Raw genomic sequence first — 11989 nt, forward strand, 5'->3', positions numbered from 1 at the left:
CTAGCTTTTTGGACAGGCTTTATATTGGACAGGCTTTGGACAGGTTTTTTACATGGACAGGTACTGACAGGACAAGGGGAGACAGTGTTAAACTAAAAGAGAGCAGATTAGAAATTCTACAGAAGAAATTCTGTACTCAGTGAGTGGTGAGGCACTGAAATGGGTTTCCCAGAGAAGTGGATGCCTCATCCCTGGAAGTATTCAAGGCCAGGTTGGATGGGGCTCTGAGAAATCTGGTCTAGTGTGTGACATCCCTGTCCATGGCAGGAGTTTGGAACTAGATGATCTTAAAGGTCCCTTGTAGCCCAAGCCATTCTGTGATTCTGTGATGAATGATCTGGTTGGTAAGGGCAAAAATTTGTGCTACCAACCAGAGAGATCTCAAGAGATCATTACTAATAGCTTACCTAGCCTTCTTTCAACAATAGAGACTTTGTATGGACAGGGAATTGAACTATTTCTTTGTTTATCAAAAGGGAACATTTAGTGGGTAACTTTAACAGGTATCATGTAAGAAAATTGCCTCAGCAACTAAGTAGCATAACTCTTCTTTGACTGCTACAATACTATTCTTTAAGAAGGAAACATTGATACACCATTAAACAGGAGAAGACATTACTAACGCCTCCAGACTGACACTCCATTGGTAAAGACTCTCATACTGAAAGGAATCTGTTGCTGTCTCATGAGAGTGCTTATAGAAAAGTAAGAAATTTGTAACAGGATAATTGCCAAAGCTGTTAATTTCCTAATATAGATCTTGAACAAGATCCTAATCACCACTTATTTCTATGCAAATGATAAAAGGAGTTATGAATCATTTTAGTAAAAAACAGACTTAGTCACTCTCTGCTAGGTTTTCATCAGTAACAATGAAGATGAACTCATCCCATTAGTCAATGATTTCTCCTCTCTCTCTCTCTCTCTCTCACTCACTCACTCTCTCTCTCACTCACTCATGTATTCTGAGTTTCCTTAATTCTTTAGAACTAGACTCTTCTAAACCCTCATGCCATGATGATTTTTCATCTCCCAAATATGTAGTGGTCCTGTTGTGTTTATATATAATTGCAAAGTCGAGTGGCTGGTGAAGACAAATGATAAAATGTTTTTGACTTTCACTGTACCTGAGATTAGCTAAACTCAAGAGTGCAAAGGAACAGAACTCCAAGCATTTGCATAGGATAGAGTACCATATTTTGTGAATTCAGGATTCTTATTTCTAACAATCCAGTCTGAATTAGGTACTCCAGTGGGAGTCTCAGGAGGGACAAGGAGAAGGAAAAAACCACCTCCCTTGACCTGCTGCCCATGCTACTTCGGATGAAGCCCGGCATGTGGTTGGCTTTCTGGGCTGTGAGTGCACATTTTTGAGTCATGTTGAGCTTCTTATCCACTCACACCCCCACATCCTCAGTTCTAGTTACCACTGCTGAGCACTTATAATTGGAATTACCCCTTCAAGAAGACTCATGCCCCACCAAAACCAACCATTAAACCAGCACTGCCCTGAACTGATGTCGCTGCTCATGGTGGTACTCACCACCGGGTTCTCCAGCCCATCTCCAGATGCCAGCACACTCACTGGAATACCAGATACCCCAACCACCCCAGTTTGGTGAGTTTCAGCAGTGCTCAGTCCCCACAAGGGTCAGGCACTGATGGTGTTGCACCCCCATCTATGGGATGAATGGAAGAATTATAACAACAGGGATAGAGAAAATAAGTATTTTTTAACATTTTGGATAGGATTTGGGGTAACCCAGGGGGTTCCTGACCCCACATTCACTGGATGCTCAGGATTAATGAAATTCAAGTTCTATTAATCTTCTTCTAGGCCCAGCTCTGCCAGCACAGGGCCTGTGTTGGAGTCATGCCCCTATCTGCAGCCTAGTCCACATCCACCTGCAGCAGTTCTGTGGGGACACTGTCCCTCAGGAACTCCAGCTCGATTGTACCTTGGTACGGCCATCTCCGCAGGCCCCCAGTACCTCTCTCCACTGTACCAGCTCTTCCTGCAGTGGCTCTCAGTTCCACTCAGCACCTGGGTCTATGGGAGGGTGTGGGTGATCTCCAGGAGCAGTACATCATTGTCTACAGCCGTGTCTGGGAGGCTGCTGGGGTGCACCTCCACATCACAGGGCACTGTGCCCTGTCCTTGATGTTTCCAGCAAGCATCCCTGCTTTGGGTCTGCTCCTGACAGAAGCTCCAGTGGGGATCCTGGTGAAAGAGCATCCCCAGCTTCATCACTGTCCTCAGGCCAACCTTGCAGAACTGGCATTGTTCCACATGGTTGAGAATGGTCAGGTCAATGACAGCATGGGGCCAGAAGGAGTCTGGAAATAGAAATGTGCCATAACACATAGTCCTCAAAGCTCAAAGGGATGGGCAGGCAGGCCAGTGGGGCAGGCATTCCTTTCTTGAAGCCTCCATATTCACTGTGCAGAGAAGAGGGAAGAGACCCTGGACTCTGTGGCAGGACCTGTGGACAGCAGAGTTCCTTGGCTATTGGACAGCACTGTCCTGCGTGGGCAGAGGCAGAGCATAGCGTGAGAGATTGGGGCAGGATCTGGTGCTCTCCCTCAACATTCTCTGACTCTCTGAGGTCAGTGTGGGCTTCTGCACCTGCCTGGAGAGACACTGTCAAGAGAGGATAGCCCCTGGCACAGTCCTGAGTTATTGCTGCCATGAGGTGCTGGCCATTTGTGGTGTGCTGGGTGCCAGGGCTGATCACCACTCTGCTTCTGTTTATGGGTTTATGGGTTTTTGCTTTGCTTCTGCAGCACTTCCAGTGTTCTGCAAAACCCACAGGACATGGCTAAGAGGGGAACAGCTCCTGGGCCCACCCTGCAGGCCCTGACGCCTCTCCACACCATATCATGCAGTACCATTCCTTGAGAGCCCCAAACTGCCCAACCCCACACCACAGTGCCATGCAGTGGCCACCCACCCATAAAAACTTGGCCTGGAGCAGTGCATTGGGCCAGCAGATCTCCAGCACGTGCACCAGGAATGCAGTCAGCTGTAGTAGGGATGTTGAAGCACTTCATGGCACCAGCTCTAGTGCAGCCCTAGTGCTCTGTGTCACCAGCACAGGCTGATGCGGATCTCCACTGACCCCTGGGCTCCCCAGTGATAGGTCTCTCCACATGACATGGCACTGGAGGTCAAGGCTGCAGCCTGTGGAAAGACACTGAACTGCAGCATCAACTTGATACCAGCAATTATGACACCTGTGTGATCTGGCTTTTTAGATTATCTAAATGTTCAGAAAGAAGTTTTGTGTGAAAATTACTTGTGTTTGGCAGTGGAAAAAAGTATTTTTTTGTGAATGATTCAAATGGGATGTTCTGCCACAGACAGAAGCTGCACTGTGTGCTGTGTCCTGATCAAAGATCAAAGACACATTTGATGGTGCACAGCTTGAGATTCCCAGCATTGGAGAGACTTAATATTGCTTTTTCTGTGGAGTGGTATCTTTAATAAATGGTATTTGAATTGATACTTTGCAGTCTGAGTGCCTTTCTTAATGGAATCATAACAAACCAGCAGATTCTGGTGCAAAACAGATGCTAAGATGTTGCTCAAAGCTGATAAACTGCAAGCTGCAGTGTCTTTGGCAGAAAGACAGGCTGCAGTTGCAGCTGAGATAAGTTGCATCAGCAAGTCTCTAGTAATGAAAAACAAATCAGTAGCCTAGAGGGAAAATTAAACTTGTAAAAGAAATTCCTACTCTTTCAACATGGGTATAAATATATGATGAATATGAATAGCAAATGAAAAGTGGAAGAATAAAAATGTAAATACTCAGTATACCCATTTAAGCAGAAAGACTAGTTTTGGTGTTGCATAGAGATGACTGCAGTCTCTAATGCAGAGCCTTCCCTCAATCTGACTCCTTTGAAAAGGGTGAATATTAGCAAGGTACTAGCAGGGAAAGAAACCTGTGATCCAATTAATACAATTGCAAACATCTGAGTCTGCTGGAATTAAGTGCAAACACTGCTATGTATTTGTCAGAAATAATACAATAATGCCACTGTAAACTGGAAGCAAGAAATCTGTAGTAGTTTTATCACTATGAATTAGAGTAACAAAAACATACTCCTCTTCTGAAATAAGACGACTTAAAAGCAGTATTCATATTCTGTATTGTTGATTTATGTCAAACTAAGTAATTGCTCTTTCTGTCTATTTCACCTTCATTATCCCTACAGGAGAGGCATCACCTTTCGGAGATTTATGGCAGGGGGTTGCCAAGAAAATTACTCCCTTTCTACTCTTTCACCCCAGGACATTTCCCCTTCCATGAAGCAAAATGAAACTAAGCATATATGAAAAAATTCTTGTTAGGGGTTGTTCTCACTGAATGGCCTGAAGATATCTTTCTGTATGTATTCTGCCCATGTCAAAAAATGGAAGTGTTCTGTATGCAACATTTTTTATAGAGCTTCAAAACTTATAGAGCCAGGCTGAATCTGGCCATAGTTATTTTTTAAGTGGTACATTACTGAAGAGGATTATCTGCCACACTAGACATTAATTAATATGCTTTGTCCAAAAAATACAAATATTAAATAATAACTGGATCTTGACTATGGAGAATTTTGGCACTGCTTCTCTTGCTAAGGGAATGAGCCTGCTGTTGCTCATGATGCTCATGTGAATCTTAATTTTTAAGAACTTTTGAGAAAGATTGGAGGAGAAGCAGGAAATGGCATAAAGATGGAAGAGGTATCTCACCTAAGTTCCCTCTTTCAGAAATATTTTTTATTCCTTCTGGTGAGGGAGTAGGCAATAATTTTCATTTTCTCAGACAAAGATCTATAGGTTTCATTTTATATGTTTTACACTCAGGTACTCCAAAACTTAGTGAGGAAGTAGAAAAGGTTTTTGTTACTTTCTTGGACACTTTTTCCTAACCTCTCAAGTGCTAAAATATTAAGACATGTAATGCTGTTGTATATTTAAGATACACAGTTCAGTCAAAAGTTTGGATTATATTTTTCCCCCCCTTTAAGTGAGTAGGTATGGGGTGTAAGCAAAAGTTTCAAGAAGCAAATAAAAATTGTAAAATTTATAAATAATAAATTTGTTACATTTCAAATATGTGTACAGATTACAGATTAATGGTTTTCTAACCTATGAATCTCAAACGTGGTAATTAAGACTGTTTTCTTTCTATTCAACTAACAACCTAATTTTTATATATATAGATATAGATATAGATGATATAGATATAGATATAGATGATATAGATATAGATGATATAGATATAGATATAGATATAGATATAGATATAGATATAGATATAGATATAGATATAGATAGATATATAGATATAGATATAGATACAGATACAGATAGATGTAATGTTTTCAGGAAGGAGCTCCTGAAAGCTAGAGATACAGATGGAATTTCTGAAACTCTCTTGAAAATACATCAACAGAAGTGATTGTACATAATGTAAATGGTTTTTCATGGCTCTTTTTTTCCACAGATTTTTCTTTTTTTTTTTGCTTCCAACTAAGATTTGAAGTATTCAAAATATCAAAATATTTCTGAATTTGTAATTTTGCATTTTCTTTTGGATATTGTTACCTACAATTGCCCAAGATTATTCTCCACATGTTAAGAACGGTTAATGAGTGACAGAAGGGAAGCTGCCAGCATTTAAATGGTGTTTAAAACAATAGCACATTACAGTACTGCTCCAGAGAAGAATTTCCAATGACTTATTGTTAGGACAGTATGTCTTATGATTTGTCTTTTAAATAATAGACCTTTGTGACTCTTCATTTTTCTACCTAAACTGAACTCAATAACAACAAATAACTGAAACTGATAACCTAATTTCAAAAATATGAGTAATGCTCAAGATGTTCTCCTTGGTTGTCCCCATTTTTAGGAACTCTCTCAGGCTTATAGGGACTGAGAGAGAGTCTGTGTTTCTGGTTCTTCTAGCTAAAATTTTCCCAGTGTTTAGATGAGTTTACCACTGCTTGACAAAATAAAGGTCAAGAAGTGATGAGACTATTGAACTATGGATAGATCAGGGTATAGACAGCAGCAGTGGAAAAAATCTATACAAGTTCTGTATAAGATGATGGTTGGTTTTAGCACAGCTACAAATAGATACAGCTGCCAACGAATCACGTAACTGAACATTAAGAAAAGGTTCTACAACAGACTCCAAAGAAATGTTAAGAAATTAATAAATGTAGAAATATTTCTTCACTTGCCTGGTTTTTTGTCACTCTCAGTAACAGTATTAAAACCAAGAATTACAGACATATTTTACTTCAAAGTAATTTCACTCTTTGTACAACAAATAATGAATTCTAGCTGCCTATTCTGTCCTGCTCATTTAATAAAAATTTACAAATGTGTTTGTAAAAATATCAGATTTAGTTGAAATGGCTCTTGAATCAGATTGATTAATACTTAAGTACAGCATGGAAACTTATCATAGTGTTATGGACAATGAATTTCTAATGTGCTACAGTGCATGGTATAGGCATTAGAAATTTATTACTACTGTAAATTGTGTGTTATAATATACAACAAAGCTTGGATGCTGGTCTTTTTATTTACTCTGTTGCTGAAGAAGTAAAGTACCTGACGAATATCTGTATTTTTCTATTATTAAAGAATTGCTCTCTATTTTGGGAACAAAGGACAGTTTAGTATGCATGTTTGGTAGAAAGAAAATACTTGAGCTTCTAGATAATGACATAGTTTAATGTTCCTGGAAACTATTGCATAATAAAATATGATAATATTGGATAAGCTACTTAAGCCAAAGTCCTAATCAAGAAAAAGACAATTTCCTTATTTCTCTTCTAAATAGGGGTTATGCTTCAGAAAATTTGGTATCCATGTCAGTCATAAGTTTAAAATTCTGTGAACTGTAATTTGGGATGAATCCAACTTTAGCCTTTAGTAGGCTTCTTGTGCCATGAGAGTAATTAGACTAAGTTCAATAGATTTCACAGGATGTGAAATTGCAATGACCCCAGCATGTGGCACCACATGAAGCCTGACAGTGAACAAATAGCAGAACAGTGACACTGAAAAGATAAAATTTAGTAAGAGAAATTAATTCATAGTTTGTGAACCAGGACTGGATGGAATTAATTTTATTTGCATCACCTTCCTTCCTTTACAGTGTAGAATCACTAAGACAAGGACTTAACAGTGGCTGTAAACTGGATGGCAGGATGCTTTTACCTTAATTTCAAAAGTAGATTCTTCTTGGAAAACAAAACAAAACAAAACAAGAGAATTATGCACAAAAAAATAGACTTATTTTTTACAAAAAGTGTAGAAAATGGTTGCAAAGTCAGATATTTTTTCTCAGGCTGAACTTTTTTTGAACTTACATATTGCTAGTGCTGAGGAGAGATTTTTTCCTAGCTGAGAAATGATGCAGTTGTTGATTGTATGAGATAATAGTGAAAATGCATAGAAAGAGGTAACCCTGTTTTCTAAATGATGTCATTTTAAAATCCACCAAGCCTACTGGACTTCAAGAGGTGTTTGGATGATTAAGCTTTCAGGAATACAGCATGATTTTTGGGGTTGTCCTGTGCAGTGCCAATAGTTGCTTTCTATGATCATTTGATGTTCCTTTAAATTCAGGATATTCTCTGATTTTATGATCCTATAAAATATTTTTAAACATTATAAAGTACATTATCACAATTCTTGCTTAGCTGAAAATGATTATACTTCTGTGTAAGCCTACCTCCTACCAAATGGTTGAGTGTTAAAGTTGAAATCATTATTAAATTAGGCAGCATATATAAAAATACACAGACCTATCTGATCTCTGGATAAATGGTACATTAACAGAAGAATAATTTGATTCAATTTCATTAATATTTTTTTGTTCTTATTTCCCTTTGGCTTTTTTTTTTTGTTTTCCTTTTTTCAAACTGACTGCATTTTTTTAAACCTCTTAATAACCTCATAGCTACATTTATGCTGCTTCTTGCTGTATAGTGCCTACCCTTCATGTAGACTATGTATAGTAACAGAAGGAAAAGAAAGAACATTAGTGAATGCCTTTGAGAATGTGGTATTTTTGCAAATGTCATTCTACTGCCAGTGAGTCAGCATTTTTCTAGCATTGAAGTACCATTTCTTAAGTTACCACATATGTATGATTTACACGCAATGGGGATTGAACAATGTGAGTGATAAGATAATGCTTCCCTAAGCATGCAATGAAGAGAATGCATTTCTACTGACACTCTGAAGAAAATAATTATTACACGAAACTTGAAAATCGTGGTGTTTAGGTGTTACAGGTGACATGCATTAGAAAGAAATGAGTTCAAACTAAGTCCTACAAACAACATTTAGTGAGACGTGAATGCATGAAAGGTGGGAGCCTGTCTACAAATTTGGTACAATTGACCTCCAAGAATTAAAATTCCTGTCTCTGCAGACTGTCTCTGCAGAGTCATTGATGCTTGTTAAACAGAAATAATTTTTTGTTGTATTAAAAGTAGGCAATTGAGTTTAAGCAGGATAAAAAATGCTTTTGTCATGGCAAAATTATGTAAATGTAACATCATATATATCTGAACAGAAATATCATTGGTAGCCATGCCTAGTAGAAAGCTAAAGAATGAAACATTTTATTATCTTCTTTTACACTGCCAACTCCTCTTTCCTCCTTAGAGCAAGTGTTCTTTGCTTTGAAAGTCACATTTTTTTAGGTTAATTATATTAAAGTGGGACTTTAGGCTAAGGCAAAGCTGACCATTACACAGCTGTAAAGCAGTAACTTGGTAAAGATGATCTGAATAAAATTTTTATTGTGTCAATTTCTGTTTTCAGTTAAAAGATGAGAGAGTTATTGTATGTAGTAGAAATAAAGTCAAAAAAATATCACTACAGCAGTTCCTTAACTATTAAAAAACCATAATTTGTGAAGCAGCACCAGCTAGACTAAGATAGATCACTTCTGTGCCACATCTAGTGCTATGTGACTTTTTCAACAAAAATCCTCTATATCCATTTAGAAGTTATATTAGGTAGTAAACAAAACCCGAGAGACAGCTACTTTTTTAGAAAAACCCGAGACTACTTTTTTAGAAGTTCTTACATGCAAAATTAGTTAAATATTTATCCTGCTTCATTGAAGGCAGCGTTGAAATGGTAATATTCACTTTTCAAGTTCAAAAAAGATGGTCCTTATCACAGTTGTCATTCCTAAATTTCTTGCACAGAACAATATGAGATAGAGGAGACCATGAGGATCAGCCTTATCTACAAAGTCAATATGTCTGGAAAGTGGGAAAAATTATTTTCAGGTCTGCACAATGGACCAAGTCATGGGACTTGGAAAGAAAAAAGTTGTACAACATAATGGGGATGTTTATTGAATGGTTATGGTATACTTTGAAAAGGGTTTAGATCTCCTAATGTCTCCTGTAACAGCTGCTTTCTTGAGTTCCTCCCAAGTTCTTTTTGAATTTTGCCTTTATATTCAGAAGCTTATTTTCATAATGTACAGAAGTGTCCCTAAATATTGGTCTAAAGTATTGTACATATTTGTTATTTTGAGTACAGCTTTTTTTTCAGGACATGGTCTCATAAAAACTCTGAAGGTTACTTGATGTGCTTCTTAATTTAAATAGCCAAGAGTTTATTCCATCAGGCAGCTCTTTAAGCTTTAAAGTGAAAACATTCACTGCTTCTTTCACTGAATTTGATGGGTGAGAAACAGCAAAGTCATCCAGCAGTTACTAAGACAAATATTTTTGTAGTTTGACTGTTTTATGTACTTTTATCAGTCCTATTTATTCTTAAAAATATTGACTCAATTTTTTTCTTGTATAAACCCAAGCCTAGTTGACTGCTACATATGCACCTCATTTATAATATGGAAATATTTTGTTACGGTTCAGCTGAGGTGTAAATTTTATATAATTGAAGTAAGCTCTTTTAGTGCTGTAGTATCAATGTCACTAATGAAGTTTACTGGTAAATTAAGTCCCTACAATATGCTGTGCTTTAAACTGTGCATATAATATGCAATTTGCAAAAAATATGCAAAATATAGAGTAGATCAATAGGTGGCAACATTACTGGAAATCCTTCTGACTTTGTTGTTAGTTACCATTATAGCAGTGTTCAGTCATCTGCATTTAAAAGGGCTGTCAGTCTGCCCTTTTAAGTTAATAAGGATGGGAAGAAATGGATTATTATCATTCTTTTTTATTATCTTTTGTGACAGTGCAACATGGTTGGTGCAATTTATGTGAATATTTTGTATTTTGTTCATAATTTTTTTATTTTTGTAAATCTTAGTCTAAACTAGTCTGTGGGAAGAGTGGTTTCAGGGAACTGACTTTCACTGTTATCTTTAGACAGCCCTCCTCAGAAACTTATCCTGGGGATACCTATAGCATGACCTATTCCACCTCCACTGTGCATTTCACAGCACATTCACAGCAAAATAAAATTTCTTTCCACTTAATTTGATGGATTACCTTGGAAACTAATAATGCTGTGGTCCATAAGGAAAAAATGTCTTTTGATAACCATCAGTAACCAGGAAAACTGGGACAAAATATGCATTAACTGACATAGCTGGCAGTGGAGAGAAAATGACTCAATGAAATTAGATTAATAACTGGAAAAATTAATATGGCTTGATATTGTCTAAGCTGTTATTATGTAACTCAAGCTAATGCTTGATTTTAACAATTATTGATAATATCTGGCTCTTTTGAACAAGTTATTGGTCTTTGCTTTTTTTAAACTCTAAATAGTAAATTATAGTATATTTTTTAAAGTATCCTATTATTTCTCCTATAAATTTGGAAAATGTAGTTTAACAGAAGGAAGTGAAATTTAGTAACATAAACATGAAATGAAATAACATGTACTAAATTTTTATTATTGTTTTTAAAGTCGTTGAAATACGAACTTATTTGAGATTAATGTTATCTTTCTTACACAATTCTTTCAGTTTTTCTCATTAAACTCCATGTAGCAATTAATCTGCTAGTTAACCTTCCTCTTCTGTGTCCCACTGTGATCTCAGAATGTGAGTGCATTTCAAATTTTAGTTCAAGATGTCACTATTTATATCACTGTGTGTTTTGTATTCCACAAGTTTATTTATATGAGTAATTAAAATAATAAAATTTAATTATTATTTAAATTAGCAAGAAAGGTGTCTGAGCATAAATAATTTATTTTAGGCTTTTTTTTATTAATGCATTTTAGTTTCTAAAAATAAAGTAGAACTTCAGCTTACTAAGAATTTAGGATAGAATAGCTACTGAAATAATATTTGTACTTCATTTAGTGGGGGTTTTCAAATCTGGCAAATTATTTCTTAATCTATTAAGAACATATTAATAAATATTAATATATGTAATATATTATACAGTCTATTAATAGAATATTAATATATGCACAAATTAGCTATGTAATGATTCTATACATCTTAAAGGTATCATTTAAATGAAAATGAAAATATTTTAAAAAGTAAAAGCTCATCACTTTAGCTTTTTTGGCCTATTGAATTTTTTGGGTGTTTGTTGTACTAAGAAACTACTGGGCCATCAGTAATGAAAAGGTTGGTGGAAAAATAAAATTTTATTTAAATTGGAAATTTTATATAAAAATTAATGTAATTAAGTGCATTTTCAAGAAAAAGGGGAAAAAACTTCAGGACCTGTTCGGTGACCTTGTCCATTAAAATTGGATTTTCTATCTTCAGATACTGGATTTTGGATCTCTTCTTTAAGATCATTTTTAAAAGGGTTTTGTTTTCTTTTCATGTATATTTTTCCTCTGCTTTTTCCCTTCAATGAGAATAAAAGTAATTTTAGGGCAATTCAGGTTGAGAAGGATCTCAGGAACTTCCTTCCTTTTTGGAGAAGGATCAGTTATGGTCTCACACCAAGTTGCTCAAGGCTTCATCAAGTGGGGTTTGAAAATCTCTGAATGTGGTGACTAAAT

Source organism: Cyanistes caeruleus, chromosome Z, assembly GCF_971803275.1.
Source record: "Cyanistes caeruleus chromosome Z, bCyaCae1.hap1.1, whole genome shotgun sequence".
Taxonomy (NCBI): Eukaryota; Metazoa; Chordata; class Aves; order Passeriformes; family Paridae; genus Cyanistes; species Cyanistes caeruleus.